The 16,698-nt window shown below is 42.6% G+C and overlaps 1 protein-coding gene across 10 annotated transcripts in view; it reads right to left on the bottom strand.

The window, feature by feature from the left end:
- The window catches only part of LOC112263501 (muscarinic acetylcholine receptor M4), a 156,268-nt gene that overhangs the window by 37,686 nt on the left and 101,884 nt on the right, over nucleotides 1-16,698 (bottom strand). The window contains exon 1 of one of the 10 annotated variants that reach the window (XM_024439872.2): nucleotides 8,900-10,227. The exons of 8 other annotated variants lie outside the window; for them this stretch is intronic. The gene's annotated coding sequence lies outside the window, so the exon portion shown is untranslated. Of the gene's footprint in view, nucleotides 1-8,899; nucleotides 10,228-16,698 lie in introns of those variants that run through there. One more of the 10 variants, XM_024439873.2, reaches the window with a different exon arrangement.

Below are 16,698 nucleotides of genomic sequence, written 5' to 3'. Positions count from 1 at the left end.
GCAATGGAAGAATGTGCAAAGTAGAAATAAAAATAATGGGGTGCAAAGGAGCAAAATTAATTAATTAATTAAATACAGTATGGCAAGAGTTGTTTGGGCTAAATTATAGGTGGGCTATGTACAGGTGCAGTAATCAGTGAGCTGCTCTGACAGTTGGTGCTTAAAGCTAGTGAGGGAGATAAGTGTTTCCAGTTTCAGAGATTTTTGTAGTTTGTTCCAGTCATTGGCAGCAGAGAACTGGAAGGAGAGGCGGCCAAAGAAAAAATTGGTTTTGGGGGTGACTAGAGAGATATACCTGCTGGAGCGTGTGCTACAGGTGGGAGATGCTATGGTGACCAGCGAGCTGAGATAAGGGGGGACTTTACCTAGCAGGGTCTTGTAGATGACATGGAGCCAGTGGGTTTGGCGACGAGTATGAAGCGAGGGCCAGCCAACGAGAGCGTACAGGTCGCAATGGTGGGTAGTATATGGGGCTTTGGTGACAAAACGGATTGCACTGTGATAGACTGCATCCAATTTGTTGAGTAGGGTATTGGAGGCTATTTTGTAAATGACATCGCCAAAGTCGAGGATTGGTAGGATGGTCAGTTTTACAAGGGTATGTTTGGCAGCATGAGTGAAGGATGCTTTGTTGCGAAATAGGAAGCCAATTCTAGATTTAACTTTGGATTGGAGATGTTTGATATGGTTCTGGAAGGAGAGTTTACAGTCTAACCAGACACCTAAGTATTTGTAGTTGTCCACGTATTCTAAGTCAGAGCCATCCAGAGTAGTGATGTTGGACAGGCGGGCAGGTGCAGGTAGCGATCGGTTGAAGAGCATGCATTTAGTTTTACTTGTATTTAAGAGCAATTGGAGGCCATGGAAGGAGAGTTGTATGGCATTGAAGCTTGCCTGGAGGGTTGTTAACACAGTGTCCAAAGAAGGGCCAGAAGTATACAGAACGGTAGTAGAAGTAGTTGGTGAACCAGGCGAGGCAATCATTTGAGAAACCAAGGCTGTCGAGTCTGCCGATGAGGATGTGGTGATTGACAGAGTCGAAAGCCTTGGCCAGATCAATGAATACGGCTGCACAGTAATGTTTCTTATCGATGGCGGTTAAGATATCATTTAGGATCTTGAGCGTGGCTGAGGTGCACCCATGACCAGCTCTGAAACCAGATTGCATAGCAGAGAAGGTATGGTGAGATTCGAAATGGTCGGTAATCTGTTTGTTGACTTGGCTTTCGAAGACCTTAGAAAGGCATGGTAGGATAGATATAGGTCTGTAGCAGTTTGGGTCAAGAGTGTCCCCCTTTGAAGAGGGGGATGACCGCAGCTGCTTTCCAATCTTTGGGAATCTCAGACGACACGAAAGAGAGGTTGAACAGGCTAGTAATAGGGGTGGCAACAATTTCGGCAGATAATTTTAGAAAGAAAGGGTCCAGATTGTCTAGCCCGGGTGATTTGTAGGGGTCCAGATTTTGCAGCTCTTTCAGAACATCAGCTGAACGGATTTGGGAGAAGGAGAAATGGGGAAGGCTTGGGCGAGTTGCTGTGGGGGGTGCAGTGCTGTTGACCGGGGTAGGAGTAGCCAGGTGGAAAGCATGGCCAGCCGTAGAAAAATGCTTATTGAAATTCTCAATTATGGTGGATTTATCAGTGGTGACAGTGTTTCCTATCTTCAGTGCAGTGGGCAGCTGGGAGGAGGTGTTCTTATTCTCCATGGACTTTACAGTGTCCCAGAACGTTTTTGAGTTAGTGTTGCAGGAAGCAAATTTCTGCTTGAAAAAGCTAGCCTTAGCTTTTCTAACTGCCTGTGTATAATGGTTTCTAGCTTCCCTGAACAGCTGCATATCACGGGGGCTGTTCGATGCTAATGCAGAACGCCATAGGATGTTTTTGTGTTGGCTAAGGGCAGTCAGGTCTGGGGAGAACCAAGGGCTATATCTGTTCCTGGTTCTAAATTTCTTGAATGGGGCATGTTTATTTAAGATGGTTAGGAAGGCATTTAAAAAAAATATCCAGGCATCCTCTACTGACGGGATGAGATCAATATCCTTCCAGGATACCCCGGCCAGGTCGATTAGAAAGGCCTGCTCGCTGAAGTGTTTCAGGGAGCGTTTGACAGTGATGAGTGGAGGTAGTTTGACCGCTGACCCATTACGGATGCAGGCAATAAGGCAGTGATCGCTGAGATCTTGGTTGAAGACAGCAGAGGTGTATTTAGAGGGCAAGTTGGTTAGGATGATATCTATAAGGGTGCCCGTGTTTAAGGCTTTGGGGAGGTACCTGGTAGGTTCATTGATAATTTGTGTGAGATTGAGGGCATCAAGTTTAGATTGTAGGATGGCTGGGGTGTTAAGCATGTTCCAGTTTAGGTCGCCTAGCAGCACGAGCTCTGAAGATAGATGGGGGGCAATCAGTTCACATATGGTGTCCAGAGCACAGCTGGGGGCAGAGGGTGGTCTATAGCAGGCAGCAACGGTGAGAGACTTGTTTTTAGAGAGGTGGATTTTTAAAAGTAGAAGTTCAAATTGTTTGGGTACAGACCTGGATAGTAGGACAGAACTCTGCAGGCTATCTTTGCAGTAGATTGCAACACCGCCCCCTTTGGCAGTTCTATCTAGTCTGAAAATGTTTTTTTGAATTTTTGGTGGTCTTCCTAAACCAGGATTCAGACACAGCTAGAACATCCGGGTTGGCAGAGTGTGCTAAAGCAGTGAATAGAACAAACTTAGGGAGGAGGCTTCTAATGTTAACATGCATGAAACCAAGGCTATTACGGTTACAGAAGTCGTCAAAAAAGAGCGCCTGGGGAATAGGAGTGGAGCTAGGCACTGCAGGGCCTGGATTCACCTCTACATCGCCAGAGGAACAGAGGAGGAGTAAAATAAGGGTACGGCTAAAAGCAATAAGAATTGGTCGTCTAGAACGTCTGGAACAGAGAGTAAAAGGAGGTTTCTGGAGGCAATAAAATAGCATCAAGGTATAATGTACAGTCAAAGGTATGGTAGGATGTGAATACAGTGGAGGTAAACCTAGGTATTGAGTGATGAAGAGAGAAATATTGTCTCTAGAAACAACATTGAAACCAGGAGATGTCATTGCATGTGTGGGTGGTGGAACTAATAGGTTGGATAAGGTATAGTGAGCAGGACTAGAGGCTCTACAGTGAAATAAGCCAATAAACACTAACCAGAACAGCAATGGACAAGGCATATTGACATTAAGGAGAGGCATGCTTAGTCGAGTGATCAAAAGGGTCCAGTGAGTAGAGAGGTTGGCTGGGGATCACAGTGATTTAGACAGCTAGCCAGGCCATCCGTAGCAAGCTAGCATAGGATGGAGGTCTGTTATTAGCCACCTCTTGCGTTCCGTCAGTAGATTAGTGGGGTTCCGTGTGGTAGAGGGGATTAATCCATATCACACAAAAAAAAAAAACAATAGATATAGTTATAGAGGCCCAAGAAGAAAAAAAAAATAATAATAAAAATAAATAAATAAATTGTCCGATTGTCTATTCAGATAGCAGCCGATAAGACAGCTAACGGTTAGCGGGCCGCAGATCGGCGTTCAGGTAACGTCACAACGGAGGAGCCAGCCGGATAACTCCTTCTGGTAGACAACGTCGGCAGTCCAGTTGTGAAGGCCCGGTGGGGCTCCGCGTAGGCAGCAAAACGGGTCCGGATAGGTGATTGTAGCCCAGGAGTGATTGATGGAACTCTTCAGCTGGCTAGCTCCGGAATAATTGATGTTTGCTCCTGAATCGACGAAAGCCGATAGTCACACGGATAGCAGCTAGCTAGCTATGAGATCCAGGTATGAATGTCCAGAGTTGGCGGTTGAAATCCAGGGACATGGAGAGAAAAATTGGTCCAGTATGTTCCGTTCCGAGCTGCACCGTACAAAACTGGCGATAGATTTTCGAGCTAAAGGATAGCTGATGACCACAAACCGTGGTTAGCTGAATACTAACGATTAGCCAGTAAAGAAGCTAACTAGCTTCTGATTAGCTTCTGATTAGCTTCTGGATTAGCTTCTGGCCAGCTCCTGGCTAGCTTCTGGCTAGCTTCTTGGTGGATTACAGATTTGAGGTATATATATATATATATATATATATATATATTTTTTTATAAAGATAAATTGGTGAGGCGGGTTGCAGGAGAGTGTTTTGAAGATGAGTTTGTGGAAAATTAAAAAATTAATATAAAAAGGTATGTGAAAAAAAGTTGTAAATATATATACGGGACACGACAAGACGAGGACAAAAGACGTCTGAACTGCTATGCCAACTTGGATTCTAGAAATCAAAGTTTGAAGGATACAATTATTATTTCAATTAAAAATAATTATTTATAACCTTGTCAATGTCTCTACTATATTTCCTATTCCTTTTGCAACTAATTTCATGTATGTTTTCATGGAAAACAAGGACATTTCTAAGTGACCCCAAACTTTTGAACGGCAGTGTATGCATATATATATATTTTTTTCAGAACATTAACCATCTGTGTTCTCTTGTTTTGTACTGTTCTGTAGTTTCGACCCAATGATTCATCTGACAAACAAAGAACTTTGCGTCCTGCAGGCCCAGGCATGGATCAAAGCTGGCGAGACATTCAATGACATCATCAAGAGATATGCTGGACCCTATGTCAGAGGTGTTTTTGGGGCCACATTGTGTCTATTGTCCTGCTAATAGCCCTTGTGAAAAACAAGTGTTTGAAAACCTTGATTTCAAAAGATGTCTATGCAGGGCCGACAGAGAAGTTCCTCTACTTTCGCCCCTTCCACTTGCCTCTTCCATTTATTCCCATAGTAATTTGTTATGGTTTGCATTGCAAATGAGGGTCAAGACGCCAGCAGAGTAAGTAGACATTTATGTAGCAAAAGAAAGGTTAAATAAAAATAAATACAATTCCTACATCACTTTTAACAGCACATTACTCAACACACTAGTGAGACTCATGTCGCCTACAGTAGGCCAACAGTATATCTAAAAATATTTCTTTCATCTCTACATGTAGGTCTCCTGACTTAAACCCGATTGGACTTGTTGCAACTAAAATGTAGTTGAAATAAACATCTGTATGTTAGCCTGGCATGGATTGTGACTCCATCTCGTTCCTCGCCCTCTTCAACTCCACCAATGCCGCCTGACTCTCTGCCAATGACGTGTCTCTCCGCGAATAATAACATTTAGAGTATTGGAGGATTCTAAATCAATATCTAAGGGGCATTTTCATTAGGGCAAATCTGGTCTGTGAGAATACCGAAGGGGCTAAGGGGCATTTATAGAAGTATAATGCAGGGTTAATAATAATAATAGCTTTGTAAATAAGGATGCGTTATAAAAGGAAAATGACATGCGCAAGAGACGATGGTATATATTTTTTATTTATCACAATTTTCTTTAACCAATTTTGGTCTGCACAACTGACAGACAAGTGTCACGACTTCTGCTGAAGTCGAAGCCTCTCCTTGTTCGGGCGGTGCTCGGTGGTCGACGTCACCGGTCTTCTAGCCATCATTGATCCATTTTTCATTTTCCATTGGTTTTTGTCTTGTCTTCCTACACACCTGGTTTCAATCCCATTCATTACCCGTTGTGTATTTAACCCTCTGTTTCCCCTCATGTATTTGTCAGAGATTGTTTGTTTGTTCAGTGGTGTGCTGTTTGTATTGGTGCGCGACGGGTCCTCGTACCCACTTTGTTTTATTGTTATTTAGAGTTGGAGTTATGTTTCATTTATTGTTATTAAACAACTCCATTTCATTCAGTTTGATTGTCCTGCGCCTGACTTCCCTGCCACCTATACACACGACTCTAACAACAAGTTCCTTACTTTTTTTTTATTACTGAAATTGCAACCAACGTTCTATGGCTTGTTTAAAAAATTACGATATTTTTGAGATTTTGTTTCAAATAACCGAAAGTCAGCGATTGTAATCTGAATAAAGGGAAAAAGGTCATTCTTGAAAATGGGGTGAGATGTTCTTACTAATTTGTAAATAATGGCAGTTTGTTATTTAGAATGATTTATTTCTGTTTTTAGAGGGAGAGAAACCAAAAGCCCACCGTGCCTATTTTTGGGAAAATCGTCAGTCCACATGTCAAGACTCCCCCTTGTGATAGTTTGGTGCAGTGACAGAATGCCACCATCTACCACAAACAGTCGCAGCATTAACTTGTAAAAGCAAAAAGCAAAAACAGGTTAAGAAATGTTTGCAAATGTATTAAAATAAAAAAACATATCACACTTAAGTATTCAGACCATTTACCCAGTTCTTTGTTGAAGCACCTTTGTCAGCGATTACAGCTTTGAGTCTTCTTGGGTATGATGCTACAAGCTTGGCACACCTGTATTTGGGAAGTTTCTCCCATTCTTCTCTGCAGATAATCTCAAGCTCTGTCAGGTTGGATGGAGAGCGTCAGTGCACAGCTATTTTCAGGTCTCTCCAGAGATGTTCGATCGGGTTCAAGTCTGGTCTCTGGCTGGGCCACTCAAAGATATTCAGAGACTTGTCCCGAAGCACTCCGGCGTTGTCTCCCAGTCCCTGCCTCTGAAAAACATACCCATAGCATGATGCTACCACCACCATGCTTCGCCATAAGGATGGTGCCAGGTTTCCTCCAGATGTGACGCCTGGCATTCAGGCCAAATTTCCATTTTGGATTCATCAGACCAGACAATCTTGTATCTCATGGTCTGAGTGTCCTTTAGGTGCCTTTTGTCAAAACTCCAAGCGGGCTGTCGTGTGCCTTTTACTGAGGAGTGGATTCCGTTTGGCCACTCTACCATAAAGGCCTGATTGGTAGAGTGCTGCAGAGATGGCTGTCCTTCTGGTAGGTTTTCCCATCTCGACAGAGGAACTCTGGAGCTCTGTCAGAGTGAACATCGGGTTCTTGGTCACCTCCCTGACCAGGGCTCTTCTACCCTGATTGCTCAGTTTGGCTAGGCGGCCAGCTCTAGGAAGAGTCTGGGTGGTTCCAAACTTCTTCATTTAAAAATGATGGAGGCCTTCAATGCTGCAGACACAGCAGGGCTTCAAACTGTAGAACCAGGTTCCTACATTTGACTATAAAAGTGGATTCTATCAAAGAAAAATATGCTACATTTTATCTCTGGAACCCTCAGGATGACAAAGCAGAGCAAGATTACTGAATGTAAGTACATTATTTACCTTTAGAGGTGACTGTATCAAACCAGTTGTCGTGATAAAACATTTTTTGTTGTTGTGCACTCTCCTCAAACAATAGCATGGTCTTTTTTCACGTAATAGCTACTGTAAATTGGACAGCGCAGTTAGATTAACATATAAGACATGTCTATGTCCTGGGAAATGTTCTTGTTACTTACAAAGTCATGCTAATCACATTAGCGCATGTTAGCTCATCCGTCCCGCGGGGGGGGGTCACTGATCCCGTAGAGTTTTTAAAAAGTGCAAATAATTCTAAAAACCTGTTTTCATTTTGTCATTATGGGTATTTGTAATGGTCCTGTGTGTAGCTGGTGTAGAGAGTCAAGCGCAGGACAGCAGATATGAGTAAACAACGTACTTTACTCAAAATACACAAATAGAAAGCAATAAAGCGAGCCCACAAATAACGGACCAATTTACAACGAACAATTACTCACAAACAAACATGGGGGAACAGTGGGTTAAATAATGAACAAGTAATTGGGGAATTGAAACCCGGTGTGTAAGACAAAGACAAAACAAATGGAAAATGAAAAGTGGATCGGCGATGGCTAGGAGGCCGGTTTACGTCGACTGCCGAACGCCGCCCGAACAAGGAGAGGGACCAACTTCGGCGGAAGTCGTGACAGTATTGCATGTAGATTTATGAGGATTGATAAAAAATATATTTTAGAATAAGGCTGTTACATAACAAAATGTGGGAAAATGGAAGTGGTCTGAATACTTTCCAAACACAAACTGGGTTTGTTTTGTGATGATGAGAAGACAAGATAATCAGGCTTTGTTACTGAAAATCAAGTATTTGATCAAACTTCTCGGGCACCTGACTTTCAGAGTCGGTGGTGACTAAAACATAATGACATTGATCAAACACAATTCATTCTGTTGAAAAACCAACCAACTGGGTGAATATCTCACCTTTTGTTCAATTAGCTTTTACTCATTATCAAGGGTCACAGCATGATTGAAACATGCTATAAAAAACAGCACATTTCCCTCTGTGTTTTAATGGCATCAGGGATCCATGGGGAGAGGAATTTAGAGTCAACAAACATCAGCCTTGCACGAGACGTTAGAGGCTGAATATCAACACTCTTATGAAATAGACCTCCATTGTGGGTTCACAGTCATTTTGCAATTTGTTCTCAGTAATTAGCTACACCATTTCCACACTCAGATGTCATTAATATGTGAGTCAAAAGGCCTACTATCAATGATGATGGACATGAAGGGGGAGGATGATTACTGTGGGCAAAGCATTATTATGCTCCAATTTTCACCATCCAGGTAAAATGAAGTCATTTCACACAGAAAATATGGCAAATATGCATCCGCACAACGTTGGTTTCAGCAGTGAAGTCCCTTTGGGTCTCGAAATTCACACTCTTACATAATACATTATTATATCCGTGACACTTCAATACATAAAACCGTCATTTAAATTCTTAATGTGTGCTCAGTAATACCATAGAGGTTAAATGTCTTTGTTGACCCCCCTATTGAAATTTTCATAGGCTTCCATCGAATGGTATATTAAATAGAATTGAATAGACACAGATGAAAAGCCATGACTTTTTTTTCTCTTCTCACTCTGGCAAAAGGGCTGATACTTGCTTCAGCAAATCAAAGGATTCTGAGCACATTCCCCACCCTTCACTCTCTCAATCTGAACACACACACTTCTACTGATTAATAAAATATCAAAGACACTCACCTCACAGAAAAAAAATCCCACAGGCTTTCTACTGAAAAGGGAGGGGAAAAGGAAACTCCCACATGCAAACACGCTGTTTGATTGGATAATCCCGGGAAACGTACCTGCTCACTTATTTCTATGCCTGTTCAAGCAATATGATCCAACTTCTATTTCATGGACCTATCTTCCAAATGTTCCTGCATTTCCCCTGGAGGTCATTTTGAACTGTTATCCAACTCAATCTCGGTACCTGTTTATGTGTTCGACAAATCGAACAAACCAAAGCATCAATATTGCAGTGTCTTTGTGTCAACACAATGAACTCCAAAAATCGGTAATCAGTCAACCCCCTAAGTGTCATTGTTATGGACATCCACAAATTCTACGTCTCTCCTGGCTTGGATGCGCTCACAGGACAGTCTTCAGCATCCTTTTAGACAGATAATGTCAAGGAATTATGAGAGCTTTGGAAAAACCCCCAAGGTTGTTTTGTCTGAATAATAACCCCTGTTGTTCAAACCCCCAAAGGGCCCCTCTTATCTACTCATGTGACCAGGCAGACCCAATCAAGCGCATTAGCCGCCTATTACAGATGGCATATGCTTCCTAAAAGTCCACCCTGCCATAATTATACCCGTGCAGGACAGCCTCCTGAGAGGAGGATAATCGGCGCTGATGAGATTATACATTCCCGGTGGGGCACGTTGGGTAAAGTGAGGGGATGACGGAGTCATGAAGCAGTTTATACTAAGGTTTTGTGGAATGGCTGCATTGCTCCACTGTCTAATGTGGAGTCCTCACATTTTTTATTTTTTTTTTTACTAATGACACCTCATTTCATGAGATTGAATTGTTATTTGCACAGTGTATGACTGTTGATCAAAACACAAACTTCTGTACATCTGATAGGGGTTGGTTTGCTTGTTGACATTGATTTTGATACTGATGATAAAAGAGGATGAAGTTGGTTTTCCGCCCTCATACTTAGCAGCCGTCTCTTTGGCTGCATTTACACAGTTATATCAGATCTTTTGCAGAATCAGATCAGATGTTTGCCCATAATTGGGCAAAATATCCGAATTGGGCGGTCTGTGTAAAAGTAGCCTTTGAGTCAGAAACTGAAAATAAGTATTGTTATTTTCATAAAACGGTGTGCAGGCAGTTGATTAAACTTAGCACTTTTTGCTGAAACAATATTTACAGTATTGTTTTGATTTGTTACCTCACTTCACCAAGCAAGTGCCTGTTTCAGAGAAATATAATTAAATCTCACATGCTGACACTGTCACGTTCTGACCTTTATTTCCTTTGTTTTGTCTTTATTTAGTATGATTAGAGCGTGAGTTGGGGTGGGCAGTCTATGTTTGTTTTTCTGTTGGCTTTTGTGTTCAGCCTAGTATGGTTCTCACTCAGAGGCAGGTGTAGTTAGTTGTCTCTGATTGAGAATCATACTTAGGTAGCCTGGGTTTCACTGTTGGTTTGTGGGTGTTTGTTTCCGTGTCAGTCGCCACACGGTACTGTTTCGGTTTCATCACGTTTCCTTTGTTATTTTTGTATTCAGTGTTCCGTGCTTTCTTTGATTAAAGTTATGGACACTTACCATGCTGCATCTTGGTCCGATCCTTACTCCTCTTCAGACAAAGAGGAGATCTGCCGTTACAGACACAGCTTCTCACATAAAATGGCAACTAATTCACAGATGAAAAGCTCTGTAGCTTTTTTTCAACAAGTCTACAGAACATGATCTTAAAAACCAAGGAAAATAACAGGTCTCTGTGGTATTGTCCACTTTTAGACACACACACCAGCAGCATTCCTCTCAGAGGCAAACTACGTTTACCAATCAACTTTAAGTCAAGGTTGCATCAAGTGTTTTGACAGGAAATGTCAAAGTGAGACAAACGAAGCCTGGTCACGGACTGTTGGGCTGAGTGTCCGCTGCTTGAACAGGGTTCCTACTATTCTAGAAAATAAACTTCTGAGGTGATATCATTGTAAATTCATGTTGACTGTTTTAATGAATAGAGGGAAATGTCCTGACACAGAATGTGAAATATGTTGGTTTACATAGTTTGTACTGTCCATAAATGTGCTAAACGAACATATGATCTGAATTAGCAAACTGGAAGGAATAATATCATACTCAACAAATTGGTCCCATAGCTACTTTATGAGTCCCTTCAAAGGGACAGAATGTGCTGCAATAAATAAATAACAAGTCACTGAGCTCGACAGCAGTGCATCATTGTATCTGTGTGGAAGAGGTTTAAAAAAGCACACCATCAAAGATACGCCAGCCTGTCAGCTTTCCTGGGGCTTTTACTGAACACTCTCTCGCCCCCTCTCCCTCCTACCTACTCCACAACACCTCTCCCTCCCCCATCAGAGGGAAGGGCCACAGTGCTCACGGCAGGGTCAGCTAACCCTGTGTTTATGCTGCCAGGGAAACAGCTTCCTCCCACCTCTAAATTAAAACAGTGTTGGCACCTTCTGAGGGGCGCTCTCTTCCCTCCACATGCTCTCCGTGACTCCCACCTGCCCCTGGGACAGACAGTCAGATGGGGCCTGGTGCTTAGCTAGCATACGAGACAAGCAGTGCCAGTGGAGGTCTTGCTAATTGATTCCTATACACATGGTAGCTCATTATTTTTTTCACACAACTCATGGAACAATGTAGTGGCCTTCAGGAATAAATTCACCACAGCACATGGTATCTTTCTTCATTCAATCTACATTGTAAATTGCTGAAGTTTAGAGTCAAGGTTAATTATGGGTGTAACAGCACTGTAATTATCACTGATGCAAAATATCTGTGTAATATTATTTGTCATTGAATTATCTTCACTTGACAAAAACGCCGGCGGGAACTTCACAAATGAAAACCCAAGGACGCACGACATTGTCACTGCAAGTTTGCACATTTTTCCTTGAGGTTAGCCTTGAACTACCTGTGGTTTTCACGAGCAATGGAGCTGATCACATTGGATCAATGTCTCAACAGTGGAGCTCTACGGTGGGATGAATCCCACAGGGGAACACTTGTACTTGAGTCTTTCCTGGCAGAGCTAGCCTGAGGGCTTCTAGGTAAATGAAGGCCTTTCTCCCGTACTGTACATCCAAATGAGAAGGCTGCACACGGAGTTGTGATGTTCCAAGTTCAAAACTCACGAGCTCCAGACACAAAGTAAAGCTGTCGGAACTGTTATGTAATTGCACATGGAGTCGGCCCTCTGTTCATCCATTAGGAGGGGATGGGAGGTTTGGTAGCTTGGCCTAAGGCTCTTAGCTAAGGTAATGAGGAGTGAGGAACTGCCAGTGGACTACTCACAACGATAGCATTTATGTTTCCTTCATTTGGCTTGATCAGTACGTAACAGGTTGTAATGTAATACATCGCTTCAGATTACAGGGGGGAGAAGGGCATAAAAAATGTCATCCTTAAAATTCCAAGTTGCAATAGAATTACATGAAGTATGAGGAGGGAGCTCACTGCGTCCAATATTCTTTCTTTACAGGAGTCCAAAGTCATTTTGTAAGAACTAAATTCCCTGATGTCTTATCTACTTACTCTGTAATGTGCTTCCCAGGCCTAGCAGTGACCGTTGTGGGCTCATGAGACATCACTGTACATTGAATCCGCAAGCGGTTTCACCCAGAATTGATAGTAAATCTACCACAATCCCTGCACGATCAATACAGAGTTAAACGGCCAGTACTGGCTGCAGTCTCAGCGATGACAGAGGGGGTGGTTATTGAAGGAGGCTCAGAGATAGGGACAGACACAAACTAAAGACCCTGCTGAAATAATAGCCTCCTCCTACAACCACGCAGCCTATTCTCTGACTTGTTCTGACTTTTGATTTGATCACGTATAAACAGAGGCGACCAGACCAACGCCTTCCTCTGATGTCGGTGGGGTGCGAAGATAATAACAGATTTTTAATTTTTTTATCATAAGTCATGTCGAGTGTACGATCCCAAAAGACAGATGAAAGGAGTCTCACTGTGTATACAGATACTTTGCACTGATATGTGTGACAAGGCAATCTTCACCCTGTTACATACAGTGCATTCGGAAAGTATTCAGACCACTTGACTTTTCCCATATTTTGTTACGTTACAGCCCTACTCTAAAATTGATTAAATACATTTTTTCCCTTGTCAATCTACACACAATACCCCTTAATGGTTTAAGATTTTTTTTGCAAATGTATAAAAGATAAAAACAGAAATACCTTATTTACATAAGTATTAAGACCTTTTGCTATGAGACTCGAAATTGAGCTCAGGTGCATCCTGTTTCCATTAATCATCGTTGAGAGGTTTCTACAACTTGATTGGAGTCCACCTGTGGTAAATTCAATTGATTGGACATGATTTGGAAAAGCACACACCTGTCTATATAAGGTCCCACAGTCGACAGTGCATGTCAGAGCAGAAACCAAGCCATGAGGTCGAAGGAATTGTCCGTAGAGCTCCAAGACAGGATTTTGTCGAGGCACAGATCTGGGGAAGGGTACCAAAATTCAAGGTCCCCCAAGAACACAGTGGCCTCCATCATTCTTAAATGGAAGAAGTTTGGAACCATCAAGAGTCTTCCTAGAGCCGGCAGCCTGGCCAAACTGAGCAATCGGGGCAGAAGGCCCTTGGTCAGGGAAGTGACCAACAACCAGATGGTCACTCTGACAGAGCTCCTGAGTTCTGTGGAGATGGGGCAACTTTTCAGAAGGACAACCATCTCTGCAGCACTCCACTAATCAGGCCAGATGGAAGCCACTCCTCAGTAAAAGGCACATGACAGCTTCTTGGAGTTTGCCAAAAGGCACCTAAATGACTCTCAGACCATGAGAAACAACATTCTGTGGTCGGATGAAACCAAGATTGAATCTGGAGGAAATCTGGCACCATCTCTACGGTGAAGCATGGTGGTGGCAGCATCATGCTGTGGTGATGTTTTTCAGAGGCAGGGACTGGGAGTCTAGTCAAGATCAAGGGAAAGATGAACGGAGAAAAGTACAGAGAGATACTTGATGAAAACCTGCTCCAGAGCGCCCAGGACCTCAGACTGGGGCAAAGGTTCACCTTCCAACAGGTCAACGACTCTAGTCCAAGACAAGCCAGGAGTGGCTTCGGGACAAGTCTCTGAATGTCCTTGAGTGGCCCAGCCAGAGCCCGGACTTGAACCCAATCGAACATCTCTGGAGAGACCTGAAAATAGCTGTGCAGTGATGCTCCCCATCCCACCTGACAGAGCTTGAGAGGATCTGCAGAGAAGAATGGGAGTAACTCCCCAAATACAGATGTGCCAAGCTTGTAGCATCATACCCAAGAAGACTCAAGGCTGTAATTGCCAAAGGTGTCACGCCCTGACCGTAAAGAGCATTTTAATGTCTCTATTTGGTTTGGTCAGGGTGTGATTTGGGGTGGGCATTCTATGTTTTGTTTTCTATGATTTGGTATTTCTATGTTTTGGCCGGGTATGGTTCTCAATCAGGGACAGCTGTCTATTGTTGTCTCTGATTGGAACCATACTTAGTTAGCCCCTTTTCCCTCCTTTCTTTGTGGGAAGTTGACTTTGTTTAGGGAACATAGCCTTTAGCTTCACCGTTTGTTTTTGTAGTGTTTATTGTTTTGTTCGGCGTCATTTTTCCAAATAAAGAGAAAATGTACGCTCACCACGCTGCACCTTAGTCCAGTTCCTTCCACAGCAGAGACAAAAGGTGCTTCAGTACTGAGGAAATGGTCTGAATGGTCTGTATGTTTAAAAAAAAAAGTTTTTGCATTGTCATTATGGAGTGTTGTGTGTAGATTGATGAGAGAAAAAATGAACAATTTAATCCATTTTTAGAATGTTACAAAATGTGGGAAAAGTCAATGGGTCTGAATACCTTCCAAATACACTGTAAATAAATGTATTAAAGCAGATGCAGTGTTTATATATTTAAAAAATGTATCATGATGGTATACACAACATTATCTAAACTAATACTAGTACCTGTCAACAATCTTCCCTGAACTGATTCTTTTTGGAACGTTTAATTGAAATCACTCTAACCCCTGACACAGTGTGTGTCTGATTTGACACGGGACACCCATTTGAAGCTGTATGAACATGTTTAACATGCTGAAACAGATTGCAGGTATGAGACTCTTCAACGAGACAGATGGGCATGGCAGCGGAAAAAGCTTTCTGGATGAACTACTTCTTGTGAGTGTCCTTCCATAGATATTTCCTCTCAAAAGAGTCCACTTCATCTGGAGATGATGCGTGGCCAGTGAAACGAATATGAAATCCATCCTATTGGGCTACTACTGACATTAATCTAGCTAATCACTCCTCAAATGTCTGAGAACAAAACAAAAAAAAGAGGACCTATTTTTTTGTATGCGTTTACATTTTAGAGTTGAGTGAATCATGCATTTTAACAGTTCCTTGGGTTTTCACCTAGAAATAACTGTACAGTATGGTTGTATGGTGATAATGGTTGCGTGAGGCTAAGGGGGAGACTTGAATCAATGGGCCACATGAGGTGTGCAAATTACCCCCATTAATGTTTGATGTAGCTCATTAGCCCACAATGCATCTGATTAAAATCACATTATGTAGTAAAAAGATCCATCCCCTTTTCCAGATGTTTTTGTACTGTGTCCCCGGTGGTAAGGGTAAGCAACAAAATGACCCTGAATACGGGGGCCCATATGGGGTGTGTGCTTAGTTCCCTCTTGTACTCCCTGTTCACCCACGACTTCAACACCATCATTAAGTTTGCTGTCGATACAATGATGGCAGGGCTGATCATCGACGACAGTGAGACAGCTTATAGGGAGGAGGTCATAGGGAGGAGGTCACACCTGGCAGTGTGGTGCCAGGACAACAACCTCTCCCTCAACATCAGCCCATCCACATCGACAGGGCTGTAGTGGAGCGGGTCGAGAGCTTCAAGTTCCTCGGTGTCCACATCACTAAGGAATGAACATGGTCCACACACCAACACGGTCGTGAAGAAGGCACAATAATGCCTCCTCACCATCAGAAGGCTGAAAAGATTTGGCATGGGCCCTCAGATTCTCAACAAAGTTCTACAACTGCACCATTGAGGAAGGCCCTAAAAATGGTCAAAGACTCCAGCCCCCCAAGTCATAGACTGTTCTCTCTGCTACCGCACGGTAAGAAGTAGCGATGCACCAAGTCTGTAACAGGACCCTGAACAGCTTCTAACCCAAACCACAAGACTGCTAATAGTTAACCAAATAGGTGCCCGGACTATCTGCATTGACCCCGTTTTCCACTAACTCTTTTGACTCAGCACATACATTGCTGCTTCTGCTTATTATCTATCCTGTTGCCTCGTCACTTTACCCATACCTATATGTATAGTACATATCTACTTCAATTACCTCCTACCCCTGCACATAGACTCTGTATTCATTTCCCATGTACATAGCCAAAGTATCGTTACTCATTGTGAATTTATTCTCTCTGCATTATCGGGAAAGGCCCCTAAGTAAGCATTTCACTGTTCGCCTACATCTGTTATTTTATGAAGTATGTGACAAATAACAGTTGATTTGATTTGAGAGGACAATGCAGATGAAAATCGGTCTGAGGATGTAGAGATTAAGCTCATTTTGGATGTGCTACATTTCTCAGACTTTCAATTCTTGTTACCAAAATCAACTACAAACAAGTTTTGAAAGACACTTTAAAGATGCATTTATTCAACACATTATACACAAATGATTACCTTCTCAACTCTCCGGGAAAAGCCTGTCAGCGAAAAAGGAAACTGAGAAAGATGCTATTTTGATCTAATTGC

This window comes from Oncorhynchus tshawytscha, linkage group LG12 (genome assembly GCF_018296145.1).
Source record: "Oncorhynchus tshawytscha isolate Ot180627B linkage group LG12, Otsh_v2.0, whole genome shotgun sequence".
Classification (NCBI taxonomy): domain Eukaryota; kingdom Metazoa; phylum Chordata; class Actinopteri; order Salmoniformes; family Salmonidae; genus Oncorhynchus; species Oncorhynchus tshawytscha.
The sequence above is the reverse complement of the archived record's forward strand: the minus strand, read 5'-3'. Positions and strand labels throughout refer to the sequence as shown.